Source organism: Onychomys torridus, chromosome 1 (genome assembly GCF_903995425.1).
Source record: "Onychomys torridus chromosome 1, mOncTor1.1, whole genome shotgun sequence".
NCBI classification, from domain to species: Eukaryota; Metazoa; Chordata; class Mammalia; order Rodentia; family Cricetidae; genus Onychomys; species Onychomys torridus.
In genome coordinates this window covers 109,220,222-109,236,661 of record NC_050443.1, presented here as the reverse complement: position 1 = coordinate 109,236,661, position 16,440 = coordinate 109,220,222, and the positions used below count along the sequence as shown (strand labels likewise).

General features: G+C 43.0%; 1 pseudogene; it reads right to left on the bottom strand.

Annotated features, from left to right (window-relative positions):
• Positions 1 to 357: 357 nt before the first annotated feature.
• On the bottom strand, positions 358 to 1,263 carry LOC118577408 (annotated as a pseudogene).
• Positions 1,264 to 16,440: the final 15,177 nt, after the last annotated feature.

Sequence of the window (16,440 nt, the reverse complement as noted above, 5' to 3'; positions counted from 1 at the left end):
CTCTTCCTTAACTCCCAGAAACCACCTTTAAAATTCTGCCTTTTCCAGAATGTCATTGAGACGAATTCCAATCCTATGCTATCTTTCAATAGCTCCTTCCGGATGGTACTCAGCATTTATTTTGCTTTATTATGTCTTTTCACAGATTGATAGTTCTTTCTTTTTTTTTTCCATTATAAGAATTTATTTTATTCAGCTTGGAAAATGAGTACAAATCCCCGGGCATTTGGGATGGGGTACGACAGCTGAAGGATGGTGGTGAAGGAGAGAGACACGGGGCAAGTATAAACATCACAATGACCACATCAGGTCCCTACAGGGGAAGGAGAGTGGGTGGGTTCAACTGAGAGCTCACATCTAGAGGGACACCATGGTGAGGAGGTCTAAGATGTAAGCTGTCACGAATTTCTGTCCCAGGGACCCATGTAAGACTTGAGGCAGCTGGCTACCAAGTTTGTCCTGTGGTAGCAGTAGTAGCAAGGCCTCAGAGACCATGATGGTTAGCAAGAAGAACAGGAAGGAGCTGGTGGCTAGCTGCCAGGAGCCACTCCTGGAGATGTCTGGCTGGGCTTGGTCCTGTCCTCACCAGAGACCCTGAGTAGAACTCAGAATGTCACTGAAGTTCAAAGGGGTACTCTGGGGCCCAAAGAGCAGAGGTGATGTCTTTTTGTCCAACCCTCCCTCACCCCAGACAACTCAATGAGGAGTTGGTCCTGGACATCATAGTGGCTGGGGGTGGGGGCCACATGTCAAGTCACTATGTCAATGCAAGACTGAGGTGTCACTTCTGCATCCTAATCTGTATATTTGGCTGGTGTACACAGGACTTGGAAGCGAAGCACAGTTTTTGTGGGTTATAGAGGGTCAGCAGCTACTGGGGACCACTCCCTTGGTACATCCTGAGTACCAGACCTGGGGAAAGTTCAGCACCATGACAACAGGTCCTGAGGAAGGAGGGGCATCCTACAGTCCATGCAGGGTCTGGACTGTAGGAAATCGGCGTGAAGAGCTCAGGAGGACAAGAGAGCCTTGGAATCTAGGGCTCATCAGTTTCCTCGAGTGAACCTGTAGCCAGGCCAAGAGTGCCATCATCCTGAGACAATTTCTTTCAAGTGAAGAATGATTCTCCACTCTGGCTAGGTTATTGCTTATTTACCAATCAACTTGCTGACAGGTATCTTGGTTGCTTCCTCCAGATTTGGGCAATTATGAATAGAGCCACTGCAAACATCCACTTGCAGGTGTTCGTGTGGCCAAACTCATGGTTTCGGCTCCATTGGGTAAATATTAGGAAGGGTATTGTCATGTGCTTGGCAACAGCATGTTTTATTTTCTAAGAAACGGCCAATCTGTCTTCCATTGTGGTTGAGCTGCTTCTTATTTTCACAGCAAAGAACAAAAGCTCCAGTGGCTTCCTGTCTGTGACAGTTCCAGACATGCCTAGCATTGGATTTTGACCACTGTGGCAAGTATGTAGTGATGATTTGCATTCTGACAGCATCCAATGTAGAGCAGGATTCCATATGCTTGCTTGCCATCTGTTTTATACACACACACACACACACACACACACACACACACACATATGTTATTTAAGAATGTATGTGGGTGTGTATATGAGTGTGAGCACCCACATGTGTATGCAGGTGTCTAGAGGCAAGAAGAGAGCCTTAGAGCCTATAGAGCTGAGGGTTGTGAGCTGCTCAATGGTGGGTGCTGGGGACTGAACTCAGGTCCTCCATAAGAACATTCACTCTTAACCACTGAGCTATCTTTCCAAGCCCTGGGACTACTTTTTAATTTGGGTCTTATGGTAGTTTGAGTGTAATTGTCCCCCACAATTGATGGGTGATGTCATTCTCTATGCTGTCAAAATGTACACATAATCTCATAGGGAGTGGCACTATTAGGAGGTATGGCTTTGTTGGAGTGGGTATGGCCTTTTTGGAGGAAATGTGTCACTGTGGGGGCAGGCTTTGAGGTTTTCTATGCTCGGGATACTTCCCAGTGTCCCAGTCAACATCCTGTTGACTACAGGATGCAGGAGTCTCAGCTATTACTCCAGTACCATGTCTGCCTGCATACTGACATGCTCCCTGCCATGACGATAATGAACTGAACCTCTGAACTGTAAGAGAGCCACTCCAATTAAATGTTTTCTTTATAAGAGTTGCCATGGTCAATGATGTTTCTTCACAGCAATAAAAACCCTAACTGAGACAGAAGTTGGTACCAGGGACTGGGGTATTGCTGTGATAGGCCTGAACTTGTTTTTGTTTGGAGTAATGTGGTCTCTGGGAGTTTGGGTTAGGAAAGCAGTGAAATGGTTTAAGAACTGCTTAGTGAGCCATATGAGTAGGAGCATAGAAGACAATGGTGCTAAGAATGATTTGAACTGTGAACATCAGAGGAGAAAAATCTTAGTGTGTGGCCTAGAGACTGGCCTTGTGATATTTTGGTGAAGGAAGTGGCTGCCATTTGCCCTTGTCCTAGTCTGCCTGAGGCTAAAGTGAAGAGTTTTGGATTAATTCTGTTGGCAGAAGAAAACTCAAAACAGCCTGGTATAGACTCTGTTGTGTGGTTACTAGTGTTAACTCTGATGAAGATTTATAATGAAAAGGAGCAAGCTGAGCAAGACAAAATATTTGAGGTGAAAAAGAGCACCAGAATGGTGGAATGGAGCTAAATTCTGTATTCAAGGAGATAAACAGATTAAGAAATGGAATAAAGGGAGTGGTGACCTCAGGTCCAGTTCCCATCCAGCTAAGTTTCCAACTTATGGAAAGGAACTAAAGAAAAGCTTAGAGCCAGGTGTGGTGGTACACACCTTTTTTCTTTTTTCTTTTTGGTTTTTTTGAGACAGGGTTTCTCCATGTTGTTTTGGTGCCTGTCCTGGATCTAGCTCTGTAGACCAGACTGGCCTCGAACTCACAGAGATCTTCCTGGTACTGCCTCCTGAGTGCTGGGACAAAAGGCATGTGCCACCACCACCACACCTTTAATCCTCACACTCAGAGGGCCTAGACTGATGGAGCTCTGAATTTGAGGCCAGCTTGATCTATACAGCAAGTTCAAGGACCACCAAACCTAGGCAGTAAAGGTAATAATCAAAACCAGAAAGCTGGTGAAGATGTAATTGAATGAGGGAGCCATGTTCCAGCCCCGGCAGGCAGCAGAACTTGGCAGCTTCAGCCACACGGTTCTGGAGTTAGGGTAGAAGAAAGGGGCTGTAGAATTTGTCCCTAAGGAGAGCCCCTGAGGCAAGGCATGTGTTAGGGGAGTTCCTGAACGGAGGCCTAGTAAAGAGTGAAAGGATAAACGGTGCTGGTGGGTCTGAGGGCGAGGTGGGAAAGTTACGAGCCACAGCTATGACTACCAGAGTTAGAAAGAGCCTAATTAGAAAGAAACCAGGGCTGGAGAGACAGAAAGATGGCGGGAGCAGAACAGAAGGGAACAGAAAGAGGAGCGCAGAGAGCATGCGTGGGGGTCCTGTGTGGATTTCTAAGGCAGGGACGCAGTCGCCGCTATTGACGTAAGGCACCAGACAAGACCCCAAGCTGCGCATGTACAGAATCCTAACAGACAGGCCATTGTGTGAAGCTGTGAAGTTGAAGCCTAGATTGTCTCGGAGATCCCAAAATGTTAAAAATGCCAGAGTTGTGGGATACTGGCAGAGGAGAGCTGCTCATAGGGAGGGGAATCAATTCAAGAGAAAGGAGTGTGTTGCAATCCACAAACTTGAACAGAGCTGGAGATCTGAAGAGTGCTTTGACATTTAGACATAGAGATGCAGAGTTTGGAGTTTGCCCAGCTGGTTTTCAGTCTTGTTTCAAAACCAGTACTTTCTTGCTGTTCCCCCTTCCCTGCGTTTTGGGATGGTAATGTACATCCTGTGCCATTATATATTGGAGGTATGTGATCTGCTTTTTGACTTTGATTTTTACAGGTGATTATAATTAGGAGATTGCATGAATCTCAGAAGAGACTTTGAATTTTGGACTTTAAAACATTGTTGAGACAGTGATAGATTACGGGGACTTTTGAAGTTGGACTAAATGCATTTTGCATTATGATATTATTACAAGCTTATTGGGGCCAGGGAATGGAATGTGGTAGTTTGAATGTAATTGGCCCCCATAATCTCATAGAGAGTGGCACTATTAGGAGGTGTGGCTTTGTTGGAGTGGGTATGGCCTTGCTGGAGGAAGTGTGTCAATGTAGGGTTGGATTTTTGAGGTTTCCTTTGTGGCCAGCATCTCAGTCAACTTCCTGTTGCCTGCAAGATGTAGGACTCTCAGCTAATACTTCAGTACTACATCTGCCTGCATGTCATCATGCTCATAACAAACTGAACCTCTGAAACTGTAAATGAGTCTCTTCACAGCATAAAAACCCAAACTATGACGGTTCTTCTATTGTTGAGTAGTACTTTGTCTATTATGAATGAAGATTCTGGGAAAACATCTCTTAGTTGGTGGTTTGCCTGTTGATTCTCTCAATTATGTCCTCTGCAGAGTTCATTTCAGTGATGTTGAGCTTATCAAGTCTTTCACAGGTCATGTGCTACTCAGCTTTCTATCACTATGACAATACTTGAGATGGTCAATGTTTAGAGATAGTCCATTTGGCTGTTGTTTCAGTGGTTTCAGCCCACTTCTGTTTACCCTGCTGGTTTTAGATTTGGGAAGAAGCAACACATCATAATGGGGGTGGATGGCCGAGGCAAGCTGCTCATCTGATTCCTCATGATGAGCCAGGGGACAGGAAGAAAGAGAAAGGAACTGGAGTGCTGTGGATATTGCTCTGTATAAATAAAATGCTGATTGGCCAGTAGCCAGGCAGGAAGTATAGGCGGGACAAGAGAGAAGAGATTCTGGGAGGTGGAAGGCTGGGGTGGTGAGATACTGCCAGCCGCCACCATGACTAGCGAGATGTAAGGTACTGGTAAGCCATGAACCCTGTGGCAACTTATAGACTAACAGAAATGGGTTAATTTAAGATAGAAGAATTTAAGAATTTAGATAACAAGAAGCCTGCCACAGCCGTACAGTTTGTAAACAATATAAGTTTCTGTGTGTTTACTTGGTTGGGTCTGGCAGGTGAGAGAGATTTGTCCTGACTGTGGGACAGGCAGGAAAACTCTACCTACACTGGAATTCTCCTTTAAGAGGATACCCTTAATGACCCAAAGACCTCCTATTAGGATCTACCTTCATGTTTCCACAAACTCCTAATAGCACTATGTGGAATAAGAATTTAACACATGGACTTTAGGGGACATTGAAGATCTAAAGTCATGTCTTACACATGTCACATTCTCTAGGTCAGTGAAATGGTTTACAGGGTAGAGGTGCTTGACTTCAAACCCAACAGCCTTGGTTCAAGCTCTGGGACCCTTATGGTTGAGGGAGAGCACTCACTCTTGAAAGTTGTCCTTTGACATTCACATGCATTCCATGGCATGTGTGTGTCTCTGTGTACACCACACATACTTAAATAAATAATAAATAAATGAAAAAAGTCATTGGCAAATCCAAGATTATCTAGATTTCCTCCTAGGTATTTCAATTTTGTGTTGTATTATTTAAGTTTTGTGATAGGTATAATCTGTCTCTCTCTCTCTCTTTTTTTTTTTTTTTTAAAGAAATAGGGTTTTTCTGTCCTGTCTGTCCTGGAACTCACTCTGTAGACCCTGCTGGCCTCAAACTAAAAAATCTGCCTGTCTCTGCCTCCTGAGTGTTGGGATTAAAGGCATGTGCCACCATCACCCAGCATATCTTTTTTTTTTTTTTAATGCATGTGAATGTTTGATTGTTCTAGTTCAGTTGATAAGGCTATCCTTGACCTATTTTATTGACTTTTCTCCTTTGTTATTATCAGTTTCCTACACTTATTTGGGTCTGTTTCTGGGCTCTGAATTGTGTTCTGCATGCCTGTTTCTTGACTAATATTGCACTAACCCAATCAATGTAACTTTATAGTTGAGTCCTGAGGTTGGCCAATGTCAACTCTTCGGTGTTAGTCTGTCCCTTCAATACTGTTTTGCTTAGTCTAATTATTTTACCTATCCCACATAAACTGTAGAATTCACTTGTTAATATCTACAAAATAGCTTTCTGAAGAATTGGAAATGAATTGTATTAAATCTATAGTTACAGTAATTTAGGAAGAACCAATATCTTGATGAGACAGAGTTTTCATAAACATACAATATATCTCTGTTGAATTTGTTTCTTTTGTTTATCAGTGTTTTATAATTTTTCTCAACTAGATCTAGTGCATATGTTATTAGATTTACACCTATTTCATTTTGAGGGACATTAGTGTAATAGCATTTTTGTTTTTTTTTTAACTCCAAGTACCACTTGTTCCTTGGTGTTATATAAGAGACTGGCCTTCAAATATTAACTGTGTTTTCTGCAACCTCACTAGCTTCACACCTTACTGAGATTTTGTTATTGATTCCTTTAATCTACATAGGTCATGTGTGACTTTTCCTGGAAAGACATGGACAGATGTCTGTTTGCCCCAGAACACCAGCAACAAAGGACAAGAGTCTACTAAAGCCAAGCTTGATAATCAGTGGGTTTCTTTGGGCTACCTAAGGGAACATGAATGAATGTGTCATCACAAACACCACCCCCAACACAGGCAGTGACTCTCAGAAGCTGTGTCTCTAGAGTTCCCTGGACAGTAGCTCCAACAAAGAGACCTTATCTCCCCTTAATTGTTTGCTGCTTATGTAAGCTTTGAAGGGGATCCTTGTGGATCTCTAGACTTTCTGATCCTCCTGAATCTTAGACTCCTTCCTTCCAAGGAGGAAATGTTTCAATCAGGAAGAAATAGCAACACAATAATATCATCTGTGAACAAAGAGATTTGTTCCTTCATTTCCAGTCAGTATATCTTTCCTTTTTCTTATCCTACTGCATTAGCTGGGATTTCTAGTACAAGGTATAACAGAGCATTTAAGAAGTTATTTTATGTATATGAATGTTTTGCCTGTATGTATGTTTGTGCATCATGTGCATGCTTGGTGCCAGCTGAAGAGTCCCCAAAACAAAACAAAACAAACCACAGCTAGTGCTCTTAACCAAGTCATCTCTCTAGGCCCAATTATTTTCTTTTTGAGATTGTAATTTAATTAAACATTCCTCCCTTCCATTTCCTCCCTCCAAACCCTCCCATACACTCCTCCCCACTCTTAATTCATGGCCTCCTTTAAAAAATTTTGTTGAATGCATATATGTATGCTTTTATACATATTTATTTATTTTGGGGGGGTTTGAGACAGGATTTCTCTGTGTAGCTTTGCACCTTCTTCCTGGAACTCACTTGGTAGCCCAGGCTGGCCTCGAACTCACAAAGATCTGCCTGGCTCTGCCTCCCAAGTGCTGGGATTAAAGGTGTGCACCACTAACGCCTGGCTTACATATATATTCTTTTTTTTTTTTTTGAGCCATATATATTCTTAAATATAACCTGTTCAAAGACCATATGATGCTGTGTTTTCAGGGCTGACTGATACTGAACAACTAATTGATGTGCTCTTCCCTAGTGGAAGTCACCTCTCCCATTCCCAGTTTTCCTCTGTTGCCTATAGTTTTGTGTAGGGTTGAGGCCTTATGGGATATTCTCTGTCCAGCTTGGCCTCTTCACTGGGGTCATCCTTTCTCTCTTACATTGGGCTGTCATGTTGATGAGACTTTATGGGTGTAGCTTTTGATGTTGCTAAGAGACAGCAGAGTCCCTGATCCTCTGGCTCTTACAATCTTTCCTCTCCCTCTTCTACAATGCCCCCTAAGTCTTAGGCATGGAAGTGGTTTGTAGATATATCCACTGGGACTGTGTGACACAACTCTGCATTTTGATCAGTTGTGGTTTTCTGGGGGTGTCTCTGTCTATTGCAAAGTTTTCTTGATGAGGAGTGAAGACCACACTTATCTGTAGGTGTAAGGGCAAATGTTTATAGATTGTTGTTAGGGATAATGGTGGTTTAATAAATTAGTGATCATAGATTATCCTCCAAAATCATGACTTCACTAGCACTGGGTAGTTAGCTAGGCTTCCAGTATGGTCCAGGAATGGTCTCCCCCTTATTGACTGGGTCTTAGTCCAATTGGAGAGCTGTTGGTTACCTCCAAGGCATTTCTGCCACTACTGCACCCTTAGGGTTATCTCACCATGCTGGTTGTCAATGCGGTTCACAGATGTCATAGACTTTGGAAATTTACATGATGCCTTCTTGTCTCCTGAAGCTAGTCCTCAGGGGAGGAAGTGCTGAGATCAGTTCCAGCTTAGGGATCTCTGGACCCTGTTTCTAAAGTGAACGGTGTCTTTAGCAATAGGAACTTACCCTCCACCTCTGCATATTCTGGGAGTCTCTTGGACAGCACTGATCAACAACTCAAAGGAGGCTTCTCATGTCTGATATTGGGATTTTTGTTAGGTGGTCTTTGACTCTTGGAGAGAGCACCATCAGCCCAGGTGAGAAATGTTCATTAAAACTATATTTATATGTATACATGGAGTTATGTATAATATAGTTTTTTGTAACTACTCACAGTATGATTCTGTGTGGTTTTTCAGATGTTCTTGTGACTTGACCCACCTCCCCCCTTCATTTACATTTTCACCCTCCCTAAAGAATCCCTTCTTCCCCCATTTGCCCTTCAGATCACTTGTATTCTGCTAGTCCCTTTGCCCTCCTCCACCTTCTTCAGCTACCTTCCTCCCCCTCCATAAGGAGTCCTCCCTTTTTCTGTTTCCTTGCTCAGATCACTTGTTGCCTGCCATTTGCCTCTCTATTGCTCCCCAACCCCCCTCCCATCCTGACAATGTTCTGATTTCTGTAGTTACTACAGACTATGTATTCACATCTAAAGATTTGGAGCTAGGAGCCTCCAATAAAAGAGAAGATGTGATGTTTGTCTTTCTGGGTTACCTCTCTAGCCCCACTTCCAAAAAAAAAAAATAAATAATGGAAAGGCAGACTGTTAACTTGTTAGTCCCAAGAATTTAGCAATCAGTCTGAGATCTTTTCAGAATGATTCTTACACATTTTTCCAAGTTTAACTCAAATGTTCTCTATGTAATTACTAATCTTAGACCTGTGGAAGAGAGTTAGGTCTTCAGCTGCCTCAGGCCTGCATTCCATTAACAAACACATACCAATTGTATTTACTGGTATTCACTGCTTCATGCCAGCACACCATGACCTGGAGCCTAAATATCATTCTCCCAACTAACACCTTTCAAGTCGCTAGAGCTCCCCCATCTGCCTTGTCCCCAAAGAGTGACACAAAAGGAGGCTGTATTCAAACAGAGAAAACACCAGGAAAAGTCAGCATCGGAGAAAGAGGCTACTCCAGAGGTAAGGAAGGTTTTCTTAGCTAGAAGACAAACTACACACCCGTGAAGCCCTTCCTCTCAGATGTTAAGAGTGTAACCGATTCTTGTGCAATCAGTGATTTTCCCCATGGCACTGAGCTGCTCTTTCTTGGCTTCTCTTTGTGTTTTGATGGGCAGCTCCAGAGGCTTACAGGAATTGGCATGGCTTTGGAGCAGTTTTATATGAGGGCTGAGCAATAGCTTAAAGTATTAGTAGTTTGTTACTACTCTCTCTTGAACTTCAGTTGCTATAGAGGCCTAGTGGTAACACTCACAGAATATGACATGAATTCTTTACATTCATTTATGGACATTGAATGCCAAGTTTGTGAATGGTTTTCCTCTTTCTCTGTCTCTATCTCTTTCATAAAAAGACAATATTTAGTTAAAATTTCAAAAGTGACATTTAAAGAATTAGTTTTGTGTGAATAATTTATAACTTTAAATGCTATAGAAGAAAAATAACTTTTTATGTAAATTTCTATGTGTATCTGTACTTGAGTGTATATACAGTATACTATATGTATGCAGATACCTGAAGAGATCAGAAGAGGACATGGGATTTTCTGGAGCTGGTGTTACAGGGGTTGTTAAGCCCTTCCAATGCACATGTTAGAAACCAGACCCTAGTCCTCTGCTAGGGCAGCAGATGCTCTTAACCACTGAGCCTCCAGCTCTAGCCCCCAACTACATTTTCAATTACATTTAAAAATAATTCCTGGACCATAGGTACATGAAATGATTGTATTACAAATAAAAATTGTAGCAGAACTCTGAATACAAAAGCTAGAAAAGATAAGGCCATCAATGGGACTTACAGACATTTGCTAGCTCTAGGCCAGAGTGCAAAGCCTCAGAGAATAAGTGCAGAGAGTGGAGACCTTTGACGTCCTCTGCTGAAATGGCCAGGTGACCCTAACTGAATTCCTAAGATGGTACAGGAACTGGACACCAACAGTTTTTAGAAGTCAAGTGAATAGGACAATGGCTGAGGAGGAAGAGGTGGATCTCAAGAGAAATTATGTAAAAGCCTCAAACCAAGGAACCAATTAACCCCAAACACAAGTGCACTGCCTGCTCCCACTGAACCCTGCTGGACATGAACAAGGAAGCATGAGGGCTGCCTTTCAAGAGCTATTCAGAATGCCAGCAGGATGTTCTGCCCTTTGCCTAGAACATGCAAGCTTTCCTGAAAGGGAGCAGCAGGATGCTGCAGGGTTTCCTTCACACTTCTTCATTCCCTACACTCCTAGCCAGAGATGCTGGGGCCAGCTTGTTCTGAAATGTTTGTTCTTCTGGAGATTGTCCTGACTGCTGACACCCAGTAGACATTTCATACTAAAAAGAAAAGACAGGAGAAGAAAGATCAGCTGGAACAAGGGAAACATCGTTAACTCAGGATCAACTGGGTTAGGAAGAGTGCTGGCCCAGACAGACTTCTGAGAACACAGATGCTGACAAGCTAAGTCCTTTTAACACGATGTTCAAAACATAAAGCCCATGTCTTTTTTAACACCCCCCCTTTCTTCCTTTTCTTCAGATTTTCTATATGAACTCAGACTGCCTTGGAACTTGCTTTGGAGTCCAGGCTGGCCCCAAACCTATATAATCCTCCCACCTCTGCTTTCCTAGCAAGATTTCAGGCATGCACCAATACATCTGGCTATATCTGGCAACCTTTCACAGTCATACATTTCAACCTGAGCAATTCCCAGGACTTCCTGTCCACTGGGCAAGTGAAAGAATTATAAAACACATTTGAAAATGAGCATTATCCATCAATAAGCATATTTGTAGCTTTTGAGCACTTAGGGGAAGCCATTGGCTGGGAAAGATAAGAGTATTGCTCTGTAAAGGAGTTTGTGTGTGTGTGTGTGTGTGTGTGTGTGTGTGTGTGTGTGTGTATGTGTCTCGCACTAAGGCTGACCACTAGGCTGCATGGACCATCTGACTCCTAGCCCTCCAAGAGTGCAAAACCTTACCATCTGCTGTCATTTTGTTGTTAGTTTGCATCTCCAAAGGGGGGAAAGTCTCTAAGAGAAATGACTGGATTTTAAAACCTGAAGCTTCAGTGACGCATCTTAGCAGCAGCTCCCTCACAGGCTCTCCTGATAAGGGAAATGCCTGGTGAAGCAATCCCCATGCAGCCTCCCAGTTAGGGGTGGGAGTATGGGAGTGGATGACCCTTGACTGGTTATAGTAGGTATATGGCTTCCCAGGAGGCCCTTGGGGCAGAAAAGGGGCATCTATGACGAACCTTGAGAACATATAGAGAAGGTACTGCCTATTCCCCCTTTCTCTTCCTTAGGCAGGCAGTGTTTCAGGGAGCCCTGGGTTTACTGAGCGAGTCTTGCTGGACGGCATTGGGAGAGAAACTGAAAACAGGTCTTTGGGATGAGAGTTGTTTTGAGAAGTCTTCTCAAATTTGAGTCTGGTAAAGTTCCCAGGGAGGCTTCTAAATAGACAGATTCCCAGGCTCTAGGCCCAACCAGAGAACTTATGGCTCTAGAGATGAGCCTTCTAAAAGAATCATTCTTGGCCCTTCCACCCTTACGAAAGGCTTCCCGTGACTCTACACTGTAATGCTGATGGATTACCAGGTCTCCCACCTCAATCCTTCCTTCTGCACTTAAACTCACATTTCTTCCTGGAGGGCCTCCTGCAGGGTAATTAGGAGAGGCCAGGAGTGCCATTCCACAGCCTGCACTTCGCTTCGAAAACACTTGTCCTTGCTCCAAAGCACAGTGCAGGCTGTTATAGAGACAAATTCGGCACAAGGACAGCATCAGGAAAAAAGTGGTCGTTTAAGGGAGGAGAAGGCAGTCAAGAGGAGGAGGTCTCAGGCACAGAGTGAGGCTTCAGGGAAAGCCACCTGAAGCACAGTAGTGGGGATAGATAGAATAGACCACCAATCGAGGGTAAAAGGAAGATCGTGGAGTTTAAATCCACCTATAAAAGCGAAAGCAGACAAACAGGGATTAAGGAACAGGCTATAAGGCTGAGGGGCTCCTGGGGATAAGGTAACCCTGGTCCCCTTCCAGGCCTGCAAAGCAGTGACTTCCAAGAACTTAGTGAGTTAGCTTTGTGAAACAGGGTTGAAAAAAGATTGGATTCAAATTCACAATACTCCTGTCTCAGACTCCTAAGTGCTAGAATTATGGTCAGGTGCCTCCACACCAAGCTGGGAAATTCACTTTTTAAGGATGGGAAGAACATATTTGTAGATTAAAGGCAGGAGCCAGTAGGATTACAAATAAAACCATGAGTGAATACAGTCCAGCCTCCAAGGGCATGGGATTTTTGTTTTGGTATTCTACCCAGACAGTCTGACTGGCCCTTTCAGAGAAATCCAACATAGAGGTAGTCATTCAATAAAAGAGTTGGACAACTTTCCCTAAAGGGCCAAAACATGAATATGTTAGGCTTCATGGCAAAAGGATACACAATGTTGAAGATATTGTATATATTTACATACTGTTTAAAACAGAAACCCATTTTTATTTGCGCATATGTAATGCATTTTAATATCCATTTACAACACAGAAACCCATTAACTTATAGGTTGTGACAAAAACAGGCAGTGTGAACAGGATGTGCACTGGGCTGGGCCAAGTCACATCTCACCCAGTCAATTTAAACCAGGCACCTGGAGTCTTGGACTAGAGACTTTTCGGGAATTGTCTTTTCCTCTGTCCCTCCCCTTGGCTCTTGTACGTAGCTTTGCCTGGTCTCAGACTCGTGGCAATCCTCCTGCTTCAGCCTTTGTAGTGCTGGTATTGCATACCTGCACCCCAGCTCCCAGCCTTGACCTGTTGATTTCTAAGTCATGCCATGATTGCAGCTTTGTGGATTATTCTCATTTATTTCTATTTGTTTTGCTCTGCATAGTTCCCAGTTATGTTTTTAGGGGTAATGAAGTTCATGGCTGTTGGATCTTCTTGGCAAATTCTTCTTTTTTATGAGATACTATTTAAAATTAGCTTTGTCTTGAATTCAATTTTGTTAGATACTAACAGTTATTCTAATTTTTTTTTTTAAAATAGCATTTGCAGTCATTTCCCATATATTCCAACTTTCTTTTCTTGTTTTAGGTATTTCTAGCTTCATGTAGCTAGGATTTAAATTTTTCTTTGACTTCATTTGAATACTGTTAAAAAGATTTATTACTATGTGTGTGAGTTTTGCTTGAGGATATGTAAGTGCCCAATGCCTGTGGAAGGTGCATGTGAGGGTACTGGATCCCTGGAGTTCATGTTACAAATGACTGTGAGTTGACACTTGGATGTTGGGAACCCAGCCTGGATCCTCTGCAAGAGCAACAAATGCTCGTAACCGCTAACCCATCTGTCTGGCCTCCCCATCTGAACACCCCTTTTATTTTCTAAAGACAGGGTTTCTCTGTGTAGCTCTGGTTGTTCTGGAACTCACTCTGTAGATCAGACTGGCCTAGAACTCACAAGAGATCGGCCTGCCTCTACCTCCCAAGTGCTGGGATTAAAGGTGTGTGCCACTACAACAGACTATCTGAACACTTTTTAATAAGCAGGTCCAACCCACTTGCATCTATAAAAAGTATTCTGTGTGCTATTATTCCCATCACTCATGTTATATTTTCCCATTTACCATATTTTCCTCCTCCCTTTTCTCCCTGCAGGCTCTTGCATACACCAAATATTCTACCACTGAGCTACATCCTGAGCCCTACCGAGTTAGGGTTTCTCTGTTTCTCTGCATACCTCTGGCTGTCCTGGAACTCACTCTGTAGACCAGGCTGTCCTGGAACTCACAGAGATCCACCTGCCTCTGCCTCCTTGAGGGCTGGGATTAAAGGCACGCACTACCACTTCCTGGCTAATTTTGTTTTTAAGGAAGTTGTAATAGGACTGTTATTGTGAGCTATCCATACAGATAACTGTAATTCAAACACCCTGTAATTAGCACTTGGATTTCTATCATGCCCTCTGAGCATAGCCTAGGATAGCTCTTGGTGACTGCCTCCTTAAAACGGTCTTTCAGTTCAAGAGTCAAACATGGCGTACAATCTATTTGTGCCAAACCCAGGAGGTAACACTTTGGCGTTCTTTCGTGTCCTTTCCAACCTTTGCTGTTCTAACTGCTGTCTTCCTGTCGTCCTGTTTACCCACACCTTTACTGGAGTGAACCCATGTCTCATATGCTAAGCAAATGCTTCTGCCCAGCCACACGCCCCAAACCCACACTCCCAACCATACTTGCTTACCTAACTTTGCAGGCTTTGTTCTTAGTCTGAAAGGATTTGAACCTCTTCTCTGCAGGATGATTAGATAAGAAGGACCAATCAGCAGTGGCATTTGATTGGGAAGCCCCTGAAGATGATTCCAAGGGATGAAAGCAGGAGAGCCTTCAGCAGCCAGGTTCCCCTGAAATCCTGCTATGGTCATGACCCAATGCACACCCCATTTAAACTCTCTATGCTACAGTCTCCTTATCAGTATAAGATACAAGAGCAGCCACCTCAGGGATTGCTGTTAGCAGGTGTCAAGACTGTAGAATGGAGCCTGGCATGGTGATACGTGCCTTTAATCTCAACACTCAGGAGACAGAGGCAGGCAGAATCTCTGAGTTCCTGAGGCCAGCCTGGTCTACAAAGTGAGTTTCAGGACAGTCAGGGGCACACAGTGTGACCCTCTCTCTTAGCTGTAGAATGACAGCTGGGATGTAGTAAAGGTGTTAAGTGCTTGCTATCATTTCGAAGCACTTGCCCTTCATAGGACCGAAAATGGCACTTTTCTGCTCAATGTTTTTGTGAATATACATTAATGAAAACACAAAAGGGGCACTGAGATGGGCACACCTTTAAATAAGGGACCATTGTCTTTGTAATGGTAGCCCAGAAACCATACCTTCGATGTAGCAACCACAAAAACATTTCTGAGTGAAAAATTTTTTTACCAGTGTCTAGATTTCGAAACTGATGTTGGAATAAGGAACACACAAGCTGAAATCCCCTATGGTTCTGTACTGGGGTGGATCCCTGAGTAAAAAGTGCAGTAATATAAATTTAGAAACGTCCTCCTTTAACACACTGGCATACATATCCACTGGACAATATCTGGGTTGGGAGGATGTACTCAAAAGCAGTGGCCTCTCTACTGGGGAGCTACCATGGGGAAAAAAAGTCCTCTGGGGGACAATTTTTTAGCACCATGAATTTAAACTTAGTTTATATTACAAGACCTCGTTTCTGAAAACAAACAAAACTGGCTTACTTGAGAAGAGAGCTATTGGCATGGTGGACACAGGTGTTGTGTCTGCCTTTCAGGAAGACTACATTCAATCATCATGTGTATATGTGACAATCGTACTTTATTCTAGCGGCAAGATTCTTCAGTTAATTTAGTGCTTTATCTTTTCATTCCCCATAGGACACTGATTTTGTAACAGTGAGCATAATCTGATACATACTGTTAAAATGGAACTTTCACTTTATGACAGGTCAGCACAAATACTTTGCAGGGTATTTCTTTAAAAACCAGTATAACAGTGATGCCAAAAGATTTCACACAGCCATCTTCAAATCTGACATCATTGCTATAGGTCAAGAGCCTTTGGCACGTGACTGATCAATCATAACACTACTGACATGTTCATTCTTTATCAGTTAAACTGGAAATAAATCAACAACAAAATAAAACAAGGACAAAATCCAAGACCTGTTGAGCAATGACTGTGTTTGGTAATGGGAAGAACATGATATTTGAGTCAGTCTATCTGAATTCTTGTCTTTGTCCGTGGATGGAGGATCTGAGAAAGCAACCTTGGTTAAGAGTTCTTCACTTTTAAATTGACAGAGCTACCTTTATGGTTGTCTAGAGTCTTTCTGGGCTTAAACTTCCACAATCATCAAGTTCTTGGCATTGGTTCCTTTACTGATTCTCATGTGATAAAGCGAAATCTCTAAGCAGGCAAACTCGGCAACCAGTTCCACCTGTAAACCTCAGGTCAGTTCCTTATCTCCTGTGCCCCAGGTCATCTCAGTTCCCAAATGAACAAACAGCTTTAGGTTCCCTA